Here is a 19,344-nt window from a genome sequence, read left to right as displayed (position 1 = left end):
TGGGGTTTTGGGTTCTTTTGGGTTTTTTTTGGGATGGGGGGCTGTTCTTTGATGTAAAGATCCAGGAGACAGAGAGGGAAGGGGAGAAAATTGACTTGATTAAAGAAGCAGCCCATCATATAGACAGGCTCAGGCTGAGCACTCTTAGGCATGAGTAGTTGAAGACTCTTTTCTCCTTTCAGAGTGAGTTTAAAATGCTCAAAACAAAGTACTTCAAAGAAGAAAAGACTTGAAGAGCAGGTGAATTTCAGTCTTTTTTTTTTTTAAAAAAAAATGTTATTCATTTGAGAGGCATGTATCTACCCATTTGAAGCTTCCTCCTCTGTCATTCTTTCCTCTCAATTCCTTGATCCCCCTTGCTGTGTGACCATGTGACACGCAGCCGTTTGGTGAGAATTGAGAGAGATATTGGCAGTTTGGGAGCTGTTGTTCCTGCTTATGTATGCAAAGAACATAATTGCTAAGTGCATCATCTGTTGTAATTTGCACATCCACACACAGAATGGATCAGGGCAGTCTTCCCATAAGGATGCAGTGCCTTTTTTCCCTCTCTTCTTTTCTGGGCAGTAAAATATTAGGTCTCCTGCACGTCATTGCAGCACAGGCCGAAAAAATGCCCTATGAAGTGATCCCTGCCCCAAATAGCTTACACTCTTAATATAGTTGCAGAGAACCAGGATGTGAAGTAGTATTTCTGGAACTCTCTTGCTTCACACACAAGTCTGAAATTGAGAAATAATTTAGGTAGGTCTGCAGCAGGTGTGAGAAGTTAGCAGTGCCAAACCCAGCATTACAAAAACACTCTGCAGTCACAGACACACCAAGCAGAAGCTGTGTTGCTCCCAAAGATTATCTGAGCAGGGGGAAACCATGGAGCAGTCAGTGAATACCGGTTTGGAAAGCAAAAATAGCAGCTGAAAAGAAAAAGTATCAGGTGTGTAATAATAAGAAGACAAAATGTTGGGGAAAAATAAAAAGAAATCTAGAGGGAATATCAGAGGGATTTCCTCTGATATGGAGCTGGCCTCCCTGTCAATCGTGTTGATTCTCACTGTCACAGTCATTTGACTTGTGATATTCTGCAGCAGAAGCCAAGCCAGTATGCTCCTTAAAACCTAAAGATGCAGGTCAGACAAAGCCCTCACCTGAAAGTGCAAACTGCACAGGCATATTAGACACCTCAGAAACAAGGCATGTGCTCCCTGATGGCAGAGAAGGGGGCTTGTTGTTGTTCCATCTGACTCACCTAAGAAAATAAGCAGCTCATAGTGTGTCTTGAATTCCTTGAATTTCTTCACCAAGCTGTACTTCTCGCAGAAGATCCCCAATTACTGTTTAGGACCTTCAGCAATAGATCATTGTCCAAAGACTTCTTTCAGTCTGTGGCAGACCCCACAGATGTTTACATTAGGATCCTTCACTTACTGGATTCTGACTATGTTGTCTCAGGGAGCCTCATCTCCTTCCCTGGTGCCTGGATTGCTATGTCTCCTTTCAAGCAGAGATTCAGAAGAGAAAATTTCCCTTCAGACAGTGGTCTTTAAAACAGCAATGTACCTTGTGTGAACACATGGAGGGCCCACTGAGCCTCCATCCATGCTGGAATGCCAGTTCCTTCCCAGCCTAGCTCTTGTGGAGCAGAAAGCTGCGCTATTGGACGCTACTTTTGTGCAGCAGCACCAGAAGCAAGGCAGCTGGGGGCTACCAGTGATTTTCCACACATGTGCTTTCAGGTTATGCTTTACATGTGCACGCAAAGTGCTCTTTTCCTCCAGCTGCACCACGGGGATGTGGCCCTCAGGCAGAGCCACAGCCACTAGAGGGCATTTGAAGGACATCACATCAGTGGGTAGCAGGTGTCTGGGCAGGGGATGAGCCAGCCTTGCCAGTGTGTCCCACTCTGCCAAGCTGTGGCATGCAGCAAGTCTTATCTCAGTGCCTTTCTCATTCTGTCTTTCTGCAGCTGCTCCTGGGTACTCTGAGTTAGTTTTCAGAAAGCATGGCATAGGTTCTTTCCATGGATGAACTGCTGCAAATGGGCATAGCTGAGGTGCAGCAATGCTGCTAAATAGACCACTGAATAACTACACCTCCCTTGACTGCATCCTTCAAAATAGATATGCATGTAGATACCTGATATATCTTGAACAATCTATGATTTTGTTCATCAGTTTTAATCATCTGCCTGCAACTCCCTCATTTAGTTTTTTCTTGGCATTAAGTCTGAAGTCCATGATTTTCCTACCTTTTGCCATCTACTCTCTCTTAATGGAGACAACTGTTCTCAAAGGCCAAACTTTAACAAAAGCATACACCCACACACTTCATACCAACCTCTTTCAAGTCCATTTCAGTAGACTGAGGAGTTGAATATGGCCTTCTGTATTCCAGATGAAGGCCAGAGCCTCTAAACCAAATTTTTGCAGTGACTTCATCACCATGTAGACATCTGCCATCCAAAGGGAATACCTGACACAGACCATTTGAATCCTTTCAGTCAAGCTTAAACAACTCCTCCAGTGTTCCTCTTTACTTCCTCTTTTTAAATTTTATTTTTTTTCAAGAGATCAACAGTACAGAAACAGCATAGCACTACATGCACATTGACTTTCTGCACAGATAAGTTCCCATGAGAAAAATTTGCATTGAAGAGTTCTGGGTTGGCATTTCTGGCAGCCACTCCAAGTGTGTTTGAGAAAAGGGATAGGCAGGACAAGGGTGAGCTTCCACTTGCAGTGGGCCAAGAAATATCAGAATGAGCTTGCTTTGGTCAGTCCTGTTAGAGTCTGAGGCACAGAGTGTACCCTTGTCTCTGATACCAGGCTCTGACATCCAAGAAAACACCAAATTCCATATAACACCATGAAAACAACTGTTTAAGTTAAATAGAAAAGCTAAAGGTGTAAGTGTGTAGATTAGAAAGTTATTTTAAGTCACTGGGTGAAAAAGTTGAAGTTTGGAGTTTAAGCTAGTTTAGAAAACAGAAGACAAGATGGAGGATTTAGAATGTTGTCTCTTTTCCTTCTTCTTTCTTCTTCATCTTCTTCTAGAGGTTTTCGGGTAATAATAGGTGATTGGATAGAGAATGCCACAATGCAGCACACAGGTGATGGGTCATTGGGTCACTAAGAAAATAATTTACATGTCTATAGTTAATTGGGTAAGAATAAGTATAAAGATAAAAGAACTGCATATTTCAGGACTATTCTGTGCTATTAAAGCCAACTTGAGCTAAGCTATGAGGAGCTGAACTTGTGCAGAAAGTCTAGAGAAGACCTGCCAAGTCCTTTGATGATATATATTAATAAACACGAGAAACAAAAAGCAAATGAGCCTTTAGAGAATCGTTCCTGAAACAGAACTGAGATAAAGGAAACTCCCTTTTGAAGAAGTATCTCAGAGGGGCTCAGCCCTGAAGAAGCCAAAAACCCACAGCAACAAGTAGTATAAGTCCTTGTCTATTGTCAGTTTTTTTTGTAGTCTAAGAATGACCGAGTGCTGCCTTATTTATCTCCCCATCAAATTGCTTGGCAAAACTTCAGATGCTCAGGAGTGGCCTTTTGAAAACAAGCGGGAGTCTTGCAGAGTTGAGATGAAAAACCTAATGCTTTCCATAGACTAGAGAGAAAGGATGTCAAGCCAGCATCAAGTAAAACACAACAAACTCTACAAAAGCAAAAAGGCGAATAGTCTGTCTGTCCCTCAGACATTCTCAGGTTGAGTCAGGTGGACTTACGGAAAGGATTGGGATCCCTTTGTGGACAGGTCCATAGACTCAACCCCTATAGGCAGCACAATAGCATGCACTATGTGCTGGAATACAGCTGCTGTGGGGTGGGAGTGGGAGTGATAGGCTGGATTTAGCTCAGGACACACGTTTGCAGTAGTATGAGCACCTGTCTGCTCTTGGAAACAATCCTGATGGGCACATGAGATAGCATTGGTGCTCTTGTGCTTTTCATTGGCGTTGCTACACCACCCTTCTGCTTCCAAGAGCTTGGGCTGAGCACATCCAGCTTTATGGTCAAGAGAGGCACTTCTATACAAAGTCATGCCTTAAATCTCAGCGATAACTCAGAAAGCAATGCGGGGATTATTTTTATGCCACTGGTAGGGACAAGAGATGTTTCTTGGAGCACAGCAGAAGACCTGTGGGTAGAGAAAAAGTTATTCTAAGTCTAGAGATAATGTTATTCTAAGTCCAGCATCCACCTTTTTTACATAACAAGTCAGGTTTTACAGGCATGGAGCCACCTGTCTCCATTAATGAATTAAGACGCAGCAAACCACAAACTGAGCTAATTGTTGTATTTTTCCCTTAAGAAAAGAATTAGAAAACACACTTGTACTGGGAATTGCAAATGATACACTCTGCCTGAAGGAAAACAAATTATCACTCCAGCAGGAAAACTCACATCCCTAGGGTTCTGAAAGCAACTCATGTTGACTCTCTTGTTTTAGTCTGTTGGAGATTTGAGAGGAATTATTTGAGACAGGAGCAATGGGGAAAATTCTCTCCTTGTGCTCTCCTTCTCTTTTAGATGACTGTCACACAACAGATGATGAATAGGCTTCCTCAAAGTCATTATGGTAAATGCAGATTACATTTCATACACAACAGACAGTTGCTGCAAATTTTGACTGGTATTATTTAATGATATACTGGTTTCAGGGAAGCCATAGATGCCATTGCTGTTCAATCGGTAGCAGATTACGTGTTTTTCCTCCCACAGCATGAAGTGCTGCTTGAAAGGAGAACTGAACTAAATAAAGTCAATAAATAAACTAAATAAAGTTCCCAAAGTGAACAGAAGGCACTACAGTTACACACTTAAAACTGCTGCTTATTTCAGGATGGCTTTGTCATTTTAGGTTACCTTGGTGACACACAGGTGGGAGAAGAGTAGTGTGATACCGTAATCCTGCCTGCCACAGCAATGTGGTATTTTCCTTGGACTGCTATGCAGATTCTGGAATACACCTTTGAAAGCCATCTGATACATCTTGCACAAATCTGGGCTATTGCAAGGATATTCCAGAGGTCATCTGAGGAGAGGTTGTCTGAGGAGACAGTTCACAAATGTCCAGGCTTAGACACCAAGAGAGGACATGAGCTTCACAGATCACATTTCAACTGTGACTTTACAAGCTGTCAAGGCTGCACAAGTACTGGAGTTGAATTTGAAAGTAGGTGTGGAACCTTAAAATACCACTTTTGTGGAATCTTGGCTTCTGGCATGTGACTCTTACCCTGGTGATGTGATTTGGACAGCAAAGCCATGTCCTGGTGAAATCAGTATGAATAGGTTATTTTTGCAACATCAGAGAGGAAAGAAACAAAGTAGAGCATACTTTCAGTATTAGGGGCAAAAAACCCCAGTATTTAAAAAGTGTATTTCTTCTCTGATATTAGTGTGGGAAAATCTGGGATACAGAACTTTCAAACAAAAACAGTATAAGATTAGGTTCTGCAGCAATGGATTTTGTATATAAAACTTTAGTCTTCTGCATAAATTGAATAAGTTATCATTACTGCAGTGGAGTTATGGCAAAGTAAACCTACTGGATGTACATAAATTATAATTCCTAGGAATGCATCAGGATTATATCAAGACAAATAATGGCTGAAGGTGAACTTTGGCCAGACAGTAAATACAAAATAAACATACTGTACACAAACTTCTGAATAAACACATAGAAGCTTGAACAATTTTTTAAGACAGCCAAAACATCTTGCTGACCTGTATTTGCAGGGAGGGCTATTCTCCTTATAGTATAACACAAGGTTCAGTGATGGGCACATATCAATTTATCAGCATTTGTGTATTTGTTCTAAAGCACTTACCAACACTAGCTGAGATGCCTGTATGGAGATACATCACAATTTTAAAAATTAAGCAAAAATGAACATTGTTTAGTTTAATATTTTTTTTCTTTGGTGGTAATATCTGCTGTCATAAGATAATAATGAGTTCTGTCTCTTTATGGACTTTTGGATTTGGGTTCTTTTCCCTTTGAACTGAAGATTGATGAGACGGGAGGCAAGTTTTTTCTCTCGTTCAGCCTCAGTTGTTTATTTTTTCTTATCAGCATTACAAGGTACAAGGAGCTATGTGCACTATGATAGTAAAGGGGTAAAATGGCTAACAAAGATCTTCTTCAAGGTCTTTTATATGTCCATTTACCCAATTAACAGATGCCAACTAAGTTATTTTTCTTAGTGACCCAATGACCCAACACCTTTGTGCTGCACTGCGGCATTTTCTACTCAATCACCTACTACTACTCAAAAACCCCCAGGAGAAGAACATGAAGAAGAAAGAAGAAGGACAAGAGACAACACCCTAAATCCTCCATCTTGTCCCCTGCTCTCTAAACTACCTTAAACTCTAAACCTCAACCCATTCACCCAGTGATTCAAGAAACTTTCTAATCTACACATTTACACTTTCTTATTTAACTTTAGCATTTGTTCTCATGTATCACCATGAAAACATGCCCATGAATTTCATATTATATGAAATTCAGTGTTTCTTTGAATTCTAAAACTAAGTACTAAAAACAAGGGCACACAATCTGTATCTCAGACTCCAACAGAGTTCTAGTATTCAGGCTTTAAGAATCAAAATGTAACATGTAGCCATGAATTTTGGCATCTTGCTGGTAGAAACACAGGGCAATATTTGGAGGTGTTTATGTTTGCTGACAAAATATCTAGTTTCCTACATGTAGATGTATTAGCTACTTGTAGGTTTTAAAATATGTGCTAAGCAGCTGTGACTATGTAGGGCTAATGCCACATCAGAACCCTTAGCCTTCTCCCCTCTCCTCATTCAGCCTGCTGGAAGAAAGGGCTTGCTCTACTTTCTGTGCAGCAAGGGTTTCTCAGGAGACGCCTCTTGTTGAGTAAAGAGTGTGCCTCAAGAAGGCACACAAGCATGAAGTCTAGAGCAGCTACTGGCTTTGACTCTTGTTACTTTCTCCTAATCCCATCTTGCAAACTTGTAGTGGGTAAACAAGTTTATAAGGGGATTTTTGTGCCTCTCAGAAAGAGAGTTAATTGTACACAATAATGTTTTCGGCTGAGCATTGGGACAGGGTCTTAATTACACTTTGGCCACCACATATTTTCAATATTGTAATCACAAGAATCTTTCTGTGAAGGATAAATTGCAGACAAAGTAACTTACTAAGAGCACTGTTTTTCTGTATCTCCCTCATTCAAAGAAATAACAGTTAATAACATTAATTGAGCAGATTCTAGGGCAACTGGCCAAGGAATGTATTTGTCTTATGCTGAACACCTTCTGTTGCACTCTGCAAACACAAGCTGCTAGAATGACCTGAGCACCCCTTTTGCTTTTATTCAAAGTCACAGAGATGTTTATGATTCAGTTTCCTCCCTATCTCAGCAGTAAATACCTACGCAGAAAAGGCCTGTAAATCTGCCATTCAGGCAGCAAAAACAACAACATGCCAATCCAATAAATTACTCCCTCACAGTGTTTTCATTATACAAAGAAGACTTTTTCTGTGTTCTGTCCAAGAACACCATCCTGCAAAGTTTGTTTTATAATAAACAAGGGAGGTCCAGCAGAGATGGGCAGCAGATCAGAGGAAAGGGAATGTCATGTAGACTGAAGCAGAGTGAAAAATAAAAGAAGGCGTAATTATTGTTGAGCATGTTCTTAAATTGCCCAGTGATTCTGTTAAATTCACTTTCCTACACAGATTACATTTTTTTTGGAAGTGGCCTTTTGGGCCTGTATTCATTAATACCTGGATATTTAGCAGTTCTGAGAATTGTTTGATATTCTTTCTTGCTTTCTGAGTAAGAGAATTAATTATTTTCCTGTACTTTTTGCTGCTAATCCACTAATAAGGAATAATCAACCAACAGGCAGTTGAAGCAAATTCTTCATGGGCAAATCATGAATTTATGATTTTTATATATATATTATATATTTATGATTTATATATGGCTACAAAGTGTATTTCAAAACCTTATGAACAAAACAATCTGTCAAAATGTAAACTAGTGCAGTCATCACTTACAAACTGAAGAAAAGACTGCTTCAAACTCACAGAGAAGTTTGCTCATTATAATTTGCTCAGCTTCCAAGTACGTGATAAAGTAGTGAGGAAAACAATTTTGAAATGCCTCTCTCAATGCCCAATACCTTATTTACATATCTGCTGATTAATAAATGCTGAGAAAAGATGGTGATAAAACTAATTTTGTTTCACTATTGCTACTTTGCTTTTGAGAGCTAACATAGATGTGATCAGCATTTTCCTTTCCCTATAAAGGTAGATTATCAATATTTCTTTATTACTTAAGAATAAAGACAAAACACCTGCCAACAAAACAAAAAAAACCCAAGAAACCCAAACTAATCCAAACAAAAAACCCTACAACAGCACCCCAAAAACAAAACAAAAAAACACCACAACACCAAAATCAAACAGCTCCCCCCCCCAAAAAAAAAAACACATACACATAAAAAACCCTAAATTAAAAAAAAACCAAAAAACAAGAAAGACAAAGAAAAGGCACAGAAATCAAAAGCTACAATCAGATTGGCTCAAACATTTTATGTCCTTAAGGACTTGATATCTTGATATCTCTTGGCTCTGCCTGTTGCAAAGGCATCCATGCCTTCTCTCCTTCAGAATAAAAGCCATTTTCAGTTGTGGCAGGATGTTATATAAATAGTTTTTAACCTAACTCAGGAAAAATAAGAGGAGAAAGAAAAGAAAACAACCAGAATTATTTTAACTGTTTGTTGGATTTCTCTGTAGAGGTGATTTGATTTTAAAAAACAGAGACACTTGCTTCAGTCAGTATGTTTTAGAGCTGATGCCAGGAAGGGAATAAAAGTGGTGAGATAGAGAAATGGAGAGAAGGTGAGAGCCACTCTTCTTCAGTGGAATAATGTTGAAAGAGAACAAAGTGGGAGGATGAGCAGAGAAGAGCTCTCTGAGCCTTGGGACAAGACAAAATGGCAGAAGTCTTGAAAAAAAGAAAAACAGAATTCAACCCTTTCTGCATAGAAAATAATGTTAAAAGGAGCAATCAGCTGAGGAACTGAAATGTAGCAATCTAAGAGAAAGTTCAGTGCTGGAAGTATAAGAAGAGTGGGAAAAAAAGTGGGAAAAAGTCTCAAAGTCAAGGAAAGTCAAAGCACTGCAGGAAGACAGAAGGAGGTCAGGTCTGTCTGTTCTTCTGCACAGGGAGGGCTTGGCGCACATGTGTGTCTGCACAAGGAGAAGGGCAGAGCAGTGTGATTGCACTGTGCCTCACTAAAAAGGGCAGTTTCCACAAGAAAAAGACACACACCAAACTGATTTAGTGCCAGCTGTGCTTACTGTGTTTTTAATGTTTTTTTTTTCCCTTGTGTTGTACAAACAAGCCTAATTTTGAACAGGATATTGTCCTTTCATTGCTTCCCTGTAGCTGATGTTCTTGTCAGCATGTCCTGCCCTAAAATACAGACCACATTGTAATGATGCTACAGTGCACTAACTTTCAGGGACAGCAGGAAGAACAACCCTTTAATAACTGTGAGGCCTCTACTGCAAGAGCAGGAATAAAAGCCTTCAGAAAAGGATGGCCTGGCTGTTCCTTATTAAGGTGTTTAGGATATTTTGTCAAGGAACACTGCAGAATCACAAAGTAACCCACGGGCAAAGCACAAGGCCCAAGGAACAATGGCAAGCCAGTGGTGACGGATTTTTTCTAGCTTCCAACTACCTTGTTGATTGAAGCATGGTAATAATAGTGGCTTTGCAGGCAGTTGTGCTCCTTGCTAACGCACTGTGTGGGAGCAAGGGAAAATTAAGGAACACAGAGCTGGTGCTCAGCTTCCTCTCTGGTAGCACATGGCCCCAGAGAGAGGCAATGCTGCCCAAGGCAGGAATAAGCACCATCTCCTTTTTCTTTATTGCAGACTGGAAGATCAATTCTAAGAAAAGCAAAAAATGGCAGGTTTTAAAAAATGTGCATCTCAGCTGTATGAAAATATTCCAACAAAATCATGGTAACAGTTTGCTCCTGTCTGTTTTGTCTCTACCTATTATAAACTCCACTACCCTCCTATGTCACAGGACTTAGAAAACTGCCTCTGCAGATCTGATTTAAGAGCTGTCTTGGAAAGATTATCTAAGATGTCTATCTCAGATACCTGGAAAACCTTTTGACACCTTTATGACAGGGAGCTGTAGATATCTAATACACCAGGAATATGATTCAATTACATATCTACTGCAGAAGCAGAGCCAAAAAAACCCACAACAACCACAACAAACTGCACAGGTCTTTGCATTTCTAAAACTGCAGAAAGTTGGGGGGTCCAGTAACCTTGCCAAGGTGTTAGCTGTCAGGAGCTTTATTCATGCTCCGTGCCTGTTGCCCACAGCCTTGCACTACAAAGGAGGTTAGGACAGGGGTTCCTTCAGGCATGTGGTGGAGCTGTGTGCATCAAACACAATACTGAAAATGTGGCTTGAAGCAAGTATAAAATCTGTACCTTTAGAGCAGTGCTATTTCACAGAAATACTGCCTTGTCTAACTACTCTTGCTGAATAGCCAGCCAACTCGCCACAAAATAGGAGAGGAGGGGTTGGGCTAGCAGAGAACAGGCATGGATTTGCCCTCTGAGGCTACCCTGCCCAGCCAGGCTGGGGGAGCACAGCTCTGCAGGCAGAGGGGGCAATAGCAACTGCAGTCAAGTGGGCAGCCTGCATCACACCAGGTGAGTTCTGGGGAGAGCCTGGGGCTCTTCAGGGGGCCTTAAGTCAGCAGCCCAGGAGCCACTTTCTCACAAAGTGCCCGTGTGTGTGCATTCCCTGAGGACCTTGGAAAGAGGACATGACTTCTGGTACCAGTGCCATTCATTTAGCTGTCTGCCCCAGATCAAGATAGGCAAGAATTTATTCAGATAGGTACGACAATCCTCAACCTTGCCTTGTTGAAACTGGATTAAAATTTTGCTGTTCTTTTAGCCCATTTTTACTTAGCCTTTCTCGGGTGGATTCCCAAACACTAAGCAAAATGGACTTCAGGATCTAACTCAGGGAATTTATTTTCTCCCATCACAACAGGAGAGAATGTTTGTTCTGCTCTAAGAATCTGAAAAAAAGATTTGTAAAGTACACCCATGAAAGAAGTTTCCTCTGGAACCCTCATTTCCTGGCTGCAGTATGCCTGTCACATTTCCACTGATTCATTGTTCAGCTTCAGGAAACAAAACAGCTCTCAGTCCCTCTGCTGAAGGTTGCTCCATTTGTATCACAGCCTGTTATAAGACTCCTAACAGCACTGTCTTGGATATTCACTGCATCCATGTTAAACTAGGGGGAATGCTTGATGCATAAATTACCCTGTGCTTAATTTTGCATGTCATATCTTTGTAGAGCATTTAGAAATGCTGGACTTAGCCAGCATTTATCCTCACAGCTGTGGCAGTTTCAGTCTCAGTGACTTGCTTGCTAAGGATATGACACTGAGTTTCCATTGTAAGCAATGCCCACAGTATCTAAGGGACAACAGAAAATTTTCTCTCACTAAACAGCATTCAGCTTTCTGCAAAGAACAGGCTTGTACATCAAGTTCTGCTCAAATGCCTGCGCTGACCATGAACACTGTGAACAGACTCCAGCCCACAGGCAAAGCCTAGGAGCAGGACAGGATAATCACTCAGCAGTCACACAGTTTGCTGCTTCCACGTGTGTCTTTCCCTCTACCTAGACCTCACCTGGTTTTGCAGGCTCCCAAAACAGTGCGCCAGGAGAGGGAATGTTTTTCAAACCTGCTTGCTACAGTGGGCTGTGCCTCCAACACCAACCAACACATTTCATTATATTGAGCTGGAGGTAGCTGCAGCAGGCATAAACAGGTGGCCCCGGTGAGTTTTAGGTCAGCTGCAAGATTGCAGGCAGTCCTGCCCACTGCAAAAGTACAACCCTCCCCACAGGCCAGGATAGGATGCCTTCACCTCACTTAGCTAACCTTGACAAATGCTCATTATCATGTATTCTCATATAAATTCCTGATGGAGACAGGCAGTTGACTTCAGTTTCTGAAACAAAATTACCCAGGTAGAGCCATACTTTAAAGAAAGTTAAAAAACAATCGAACAAAAAAACCCCCAACCTATTAAAAAACTTGTTCCATTTTCCACAAGCAGCAGAAACTCCCCCATTAGCTAAAAGACATCACATTAAATAGAGAACAGATGTTGTAAATAATCACACTTTTTCTTAGGTATACTAACAAAAGGAAGTAGACTCATCGTTCCCCTAGCATCTGTGTTCTATGTTGTACTGTGAAACAATCCACTTATACTTTACTCCTCATCTGTCAGTAGTGAAAGTGCTTTTGAGAAGGTATGAACCACTCATCCAAAATTTGATGATTGAACAAATCATCAAACAGATGATTCAGATCATAAATCCAGATTGAACTCTGGACATGCTCAAGATGAAACAGAACCAAACAAAGACTTTAGGGAAGAGAACCAGCAAGCAGGCTGTGTGTGTAAACAAAATTCTCCTCACAAGAAAATATGATGACCATCATGACAGATTTGCTATCTTAAATGGACAATGAGACTTGGTCAGGGCATACGAGCTTAAGGAAAATGGAGTGAGGCACATCCTTCAAAGCTCTGCAGTTTGCTTCAAGTCACAAAATTCCCCTCTTATCCTCATTTTCATTGTCTTTCCAGATAAAGGCCACAATTTCAGGTTTAGTAGCAACTGAATTTTTTTTTCCGTTGAAGAATTCCATGAATAAGATCATGCCTGGAAATGACCATTTCATTATTTGTGAACTGAAGCAGCTGAGAAGTGCTTTGAGAAAGGATGTCCCAAGGTTAAAAAGAAGAAAGTGGTTCTTCACCTGCCATTGAGCCTTACATCTCTCCCATGATTAAACTTGCAATATCTGGGATCTCAGCTTCTCTGTGGCTGCTTCCATCTATGCAGTTGTGTTGGGGTCACTATTCTAAAATCTGCAGCTTTCCTCAACCCTTCCTTTGCATATTCATTTGTCACACCAATAGTTTCTACCTGAAGGATCTGTTGGCAGAGAGTATTTGAACACCTGCCCTAAAACAGCCATTTCTGAATTTAGCTGGGGAAAAGCCATTAACTGGTAATTCCTCCCCTCTATTAATCAGTGATGGGGACTTAGAGTGCCCCAGCACATTTCCCAAAACACTGTTTTTCATCTAATGTGGTAAGCATCTAAATTTAGCTCCTGGTCTGAGCAGTACTTGAGGAAAAAAAGCTCTATCACAGAAGTCTGCTCTGTAGACTAAGGTGCCCAAGTTCCTATAGCACAGATATCCCCATGGCTATTAACCTCTGCTTCAGCCTGCTCTGGGAGACCCAGTCCAGGACCATACAAGTTACAGAAATATCAGCCAAGGGTAAAGATTCCCCTGGATCTTAACAGTGATACCACTCAGCTTCCTTTGAAATGGAGTCTTATTAAAAGTGTTGAGTAATTTTATTCACAACAGCAGTCACAGAAAAGCTGTCCTTCTGCAGCTATGAAGAGGATATACTTATAAAAAAAAAAAAAAAAAACTAGGGCAGGGAAAAAGATAAATCTGTTGTTTTTACCTGATAGGCATAGCCTGTCTCCTGGATTGGTCACCTGGGCAATTTACAAGGTGCATTTTATCTGCAGACCTGTTGAGAGACCTTGTGCTTATATTGAATCATAGAATCATCTAGGTTGGAAAAAAGCCCTGCTCTGGGGCAGGAGATTAATCTAATCCAGCCAATCATATTGTCTTCTTCAGTTTAATGAGAGCTAATTGTAAATCACTTCACAAATTCCTTATATGCCTTATTACTGGGAGATTTTTGCATTTCCTTTCTTTTTTCTCTGCTATCAGTGATTACGTGATATGTTGGTAGCTTTCAGCAGAGTGCCCTCACGTTTGATCCCTTGAATCCAAAGATTGTACCTCTGAGAACTAAAATCACAGCACCAAGCCCCCATGCCAGCTGGGCTTGTCACAGTGAAACACACTGTTGAGAGCAGGGAGGAGAGCAGGGCTGCGCATGGCTCAGGCAGCCGGACTCTGCCATGCCTGCCTGGTGCTGCTCTGCAGCCACAGGGGTACTGCACCACTTGTGGAGCCCTTGGGCTTGTTCTGGGGCTTTTCCACATGCACAAGTTACAGCACTGAACTCCAACCTTTTATTTACAAGCTTTCCATGAAATGTGACTGTGGAGAGTCGATCTGGGCTGGACGCCAGGTGCCCACCAAACTGCCCCAGCACTGCCTTTGTCAGCTGGGCACCGAAGAGGGACAAAATAAAATGGAAAATGATTCATGGGTCAAGGTAAGGAAAAAAGTAAAATGGTGCTTACTCAAACAAAGGAAAAAACACAGTGATTTTATTCTGCACTTCCCATTTACAGTGGACCACTTTCCGGGAAGCAGGGACGCAGCACGTGTCACAGTTACTCTGGAAGGCAAACACTGTAAATAACCAATGCTCTCCCTTCCTCCTCCTTTACTTAGTTTTTATATCTGAGCTGACATCATATGTTATGGCATATCCCTTTGGTCAGTTTGGGTCAGCTGTCCTGGTTTTGTTCTCTGCCAAGATTTTGCCCACCCCCAGTCTGCTGGTGGGAGGGTGGAATGATGGAGAGACAGCGCTGATACTGTGCAGAGCTGCTCAGCAGCAGCCAAAACACCCGTGTGTCACCAACACCTTTGTAGGTACCACTGCAAAGCACAGCACTGTGAGGGCACCTGTGGGAAAATGAACTCCATCTCTATAAAACGACAACAAACAATAAAGCTTGTATCAAAGCCCTACTGTGCACTTGTAGGGCAAGTCTACAAGTGTCTGTGTTGTGTGTCCTTTCCCAGATGAGGAAGTGTGCATGAGGAAATGTCCCATGGTCTTCTCCTTGTGGGGATAAAGTCAGTGGCTAATGTGCATAGCAGGGTCTTAAAGGTTTCTGGAACTCATAAAATAACAAAGAACAGTAAATATTTACAAAGCTAAGTCAAATGAAAATAAATTAATTTTGTTTCATCCTTCAGAAGTAGTTGGATTTTTAAGTCTGCTACACTTAACAATCACATAGTTTCTTTAGAACTATGGGGTGAAACTTCAGGTAAGTTCAACTAAGAGAATATTAAACTATTTTGTGTGTCACATTTGAATTAATAGCTGAGATATTTTCTATCTCAGAGAAGTGCTCAATATGGAAATATGATTTCTGGGAATGCAAATAGCTCACACAGGTTTTTTGGCAATGATAAACAAATGGATGTTTGCACAGGTGTAATTAAGCATGGAAGAGGCAAACCTCTGCGCAGAACTGATTCACAGTCAAATTCATCAACCTTTAAAAATCCAGATTACATTGCATGTTGCTGTATTATCAAATTGGCATTTCAGTGACTTGAATTACCAGATCTTCATGATGATGTAAATTAGGTGATAACTTTGGAAATAAGGGGAAATTGGTTTAAACTCTGACAGTGCTGGGGGGGGTGGAGGAGAGCAGGTGGGCAGGACAGCATGTGGGTAGTGCCTATTGCAAGAACTGGAAGTCCATCTTCTCAAACACAAAGCACTGCAAGCCACGGAAATTATTTAAGTAAGAGGTAGTATCTACGTTCATGGCAGTGTGTCTTTTCCAAATAGTGCACCAATAGATAAAGAATATTCTTTACTTACAAGAATTTGGTCTTGCAATGGAGAGGTAAAAACAGAACACTCTTTGGTACATAGGTAAGATGTTTGGGGATGTCATGTAGAATGTGGGACTTCTCAAAAAAGTCTGAACAAACCTAACTCTGTTTGCTAATGCCGAAACCTCAATCCCTAAAATCAGAGACATCATTCAAACAAGACTTCCTTCACCTCTGAAGGCTTACTAAATCTCATCACTGAAACTGATTATTCCAGTTCTTTGCTCCTCCTTTACATAAATCAGCTCAATCTGAATCCAACAAATTTCAGGAAATTAAAAAAGTTATGAAAGAATTTAAATGTTATTTGAGAAATTTTCTGTCTTCCTTATGATTAAAACATATTCAAAGATTAAACCAACCAGCAGATGTCTCTGCAGCCACTGGTCAGTGCCGCAAACGTGAGGAAAAGCAGGGAGGAAGAATTTAATGAGTGAGCCTTCACTTTAAGACTACTTCCAGAAATGTCAAACGTACACAGCAAATTCCAGAAGAGCAGAGACTGACAGTATTATAGCAGCACTCCCTAGGAAGGAAGCAGCATCTTACTTGGTTTTACAAATACCAATATGAATGCCTTAGTACGTTCTGTTTTCAGAGTGTTTTATCAAGAATAAGAAGTTTCTAAATTTGGTGTCTTTGCCTCAAAAAGGTTTTGTTCTCATAAAGGGGAAGCTTGCCATCTGTGGAGCTAACCTGTACCTGTACTTCTTGTCCTCCCAGAGGTGAAAATGACTGCCACAAACATCCCTTGCTCTGCTCCAACTCAGGGCATGCAGCTTCAGGCTTCCCTTTGCTAACCTACACACTGAAACATGTGAAAAAATAATATTTACCCTACCAGAACAAGACACCCTGCTGTACATCAAATTCCCTCCATGAGGGAAAGATAAACTGGAAAATGAGGCAGATGATAGTTATGAGTCACAGTGTTTAATGTGCTATGGTAAGGCACTTGAATGTTATGACTGTGAGAGCAATAGAAGAAGCTATCTGATAACAAAGCACATATTTTCTACCACTGTGAATGATTTGTAAGCCCAGTGATTGCTGACTTGCAGCCGAATGTCTCCTAGTAGAGTCATCTTTATTGAACCCTGTTGGTACTAAAGATTTCCCAGCAGGTAGATTTGTGTAGCATTTCTGTGTCATACAGAGGCAGTCACAAAATTAAAGTTGGCTTTTGGCTTGAGACAACTGAGGAAAATCTCAGGGAGCACAGGAGAAAGACAGGAGGTCTTCTTAGCCATTTTTTCTCTTCCTGAACTCTCGGCCCAGAAGTAAGTGTGACTTGCTGCTGACTTCAATGGACCCTGCTTGCAGACTGCTGTACAGTGAGCATCTCTTACCTCCTCCCAGGTGCCATGAAAAGAATGCTGAAGATGTAGAGAGGCTGTTTGGCGTGAATGCAGTTGTGGCAGGTCTGTCAGGCTGCATCAACGCTGTGGGTGGTAGGCAGCACAGGCTGGGGCTGCATGATGAGAAGGGAGCCCTTGCTCTGTCTGCTGTCTCCCCTGACCACGGCAAGGTACAGCCCTTGGTTTAGCAGCACTCTCTGGCAGTAACATCTACATACATACACATGGCACTTTATGGAAGATGTAAGTCTTCTTACATCTAACTTACTAGCATGTACATCTAACTTGCCAGCATGTAAGTCACTTCTCTTGATTTGGTTCTCAGATCAAAAATATGTCGGCAAGACCACAGTTTATCTTCTCCAGATCTTCTAATTATTGAAATTCAAGAACCCCATTTAATTCATGTAATGAAATAGGAAAATCCTACTGGCATTAGGTTCTTGGCTGAAGACATATAACAAATGTGATAATTTTCCTTTCCCTTCCAAGTAAGGTGGGTCATTCAGTTTGCAGAGGAAAAAAGGCAGATAGTGGTAGACATCTTTACTATGTCTGTATAAAAGGTTTTTATTTTTCTTTTTTTATTTTTCTTATTCTTTAACTTCCATGAATTACATTTTATTGCCCTCCATTTTAAATAAATTGAGTAGAGAGATTTGTATATATATTTTACCACTATGTAATGAAAAGCCTGCAGTGACCTGTGATACATGATGCATGATGCTGCCACAGGAAAAGTAGCTATTGTTGTTACAGACCTTCATCTTAATTATGAAAATTTTTTATTTAAATATAGAGCTGAGCATACAAAATACAGCACTAGGCCATCTGTTGGTTTTCCATCTGGACTCATTTGCAAAATACTCTCTGTTTCCCTCCTAAACACTATTTATAATCTTCCTTGGAAAAACGTATGACTAATCTATGGCACACAAGAGATAGCTATTTGCATGCCACTTTTAATAGAAGTGGCTAGATAGTTCAAAGTAGTAGCAAAATATATTTATTTTGTTTTGCATGCAGGTGTAAAAGCTCACATGGTTTCTAAATACACACACACAAATTTTCCCCGTCACACTGCTTTTAACTAGCAAAAAGTGGAAATCTTCAAGATTTTTGATTTAATGGAAAAGTTACCAGTGAGGATGAAGAGTTAGCATTTTGAAGTGCCTGGCCAGGACTTTTGCTGTGGCAAAAGCGTTCTGAAATAACTTGTATTTCTGTCTTGCTCAGTCTGAAGCATCCCCAGAGGCCTGATTTCTGCGGATGAGCACTTAGATGATACTTATTATAAAGTATCATCTGAGCTGAGTATTGCAATATTAGTAATCCTGCTAGTTTGGTCCAAACCCATATTCCCCAGACCAGTAAAAGTGTGGGCAATGGGTCTGGCCACACCTCAAAGCAGCAGCTGTGGGGAGGCACTGGAAGCTCCCTGGAGGACACATGCTTGGGGCTGATTTCATGGTACCCTCCAAGGCCATCTGTGGGTCGCCACCAGTGTCATCCAGAGCCACAGACAATGGGTTGCTGAGAGCTGTGACCAATCTTCTCTTTCCACTCAGTATCACAGAGCAGAAAGCCTCATTCCCTGGAGACTATTCCCTACTCACGCTTTGCCAGAGTGGAAAGCAGAAAGAGGTTTATTTCAAGGGTTTATGGTTTGAACGGCAACTATTCAATAGTATCTTACTCTCCTCTTCATTTTACTTTCATCTTACTCTTCTCTTTTTCTTTCAGTGAACAGAAAAATGTTTCCAGACATCCCTGCTTGTTTAATCCTTCATAAAAAGCCAAAGGCTGATTTCTCCTGACCAACTTGCCTGCAAAGTTCTGAAGAAGTTCTTTGAAGCACAACAATAAGTCATCTTTGGGGTCTTGGGTTTGTTTGTTTTTGTTGTTGTTGTTTTTATTTTTGGTGAGCAAACAAATTATGTTCTAGAAAACACATAAAAAAAGAACTGGAATAAATTGCCAGGCTCCCTGGCATTGCTTCTTCAGGCTGTCTAGTATCTCATTGCTCCTGCTGTCTTTCTGCCATCACTATGGCAAGAGGTTTTAAGTTCTCTGCTACAAAGACTGTCTTTTTTTCTCTCTCAATTTTCAGTATTATGCATAAGTGCATTGTTGCAAAATGAAGCTTGCATGTGCAGTTACAATATAGCCTCCCCTACTCTCCAAGTTTGAAAAGATGTGGTCTCTGAGTACTGATTGTGAAATGGAAGACACTTGAAAAGTTGCAGCAGTCC

General features: G+C 41.0%; 1 long non-coding RNA gene across 1 annotated transcript; it reads left to right on the top strand.

The window, feature by feature from the left end:
• Positions 1-149: 149 nt before the first annotated feature.
• Positions 150-19,095, top strand: LOC117245621. Its single transcript, XR_004500496.1, has 3 exons — positions 150-240; positions 14,227-14,361; positions 18,836-19,095. It is a non-coding gene; the product is annotated as an uncharacterized LOC117245621 (long non-coding RNA).
• The last annotated feature ends 249 nt before the right edge of the window (positions 19,096-19,344 follow it).

This window comes from Parus major, chromosome Z, assembly GCF_001522545.3.
Source record: "Parus major isolate Abel chromosome Z, Parus_major1.1, whole genome shotgun sequence".
NCBI lineage: Eukaryota > Metazoa > Chordata > Aves > Passeriformes > Paridae > Parus > Parus major.
Note: the sequence above shows the minus strand (reverse complement) of the source record. Positions and strands in the feature narration are given on the sequence as shown.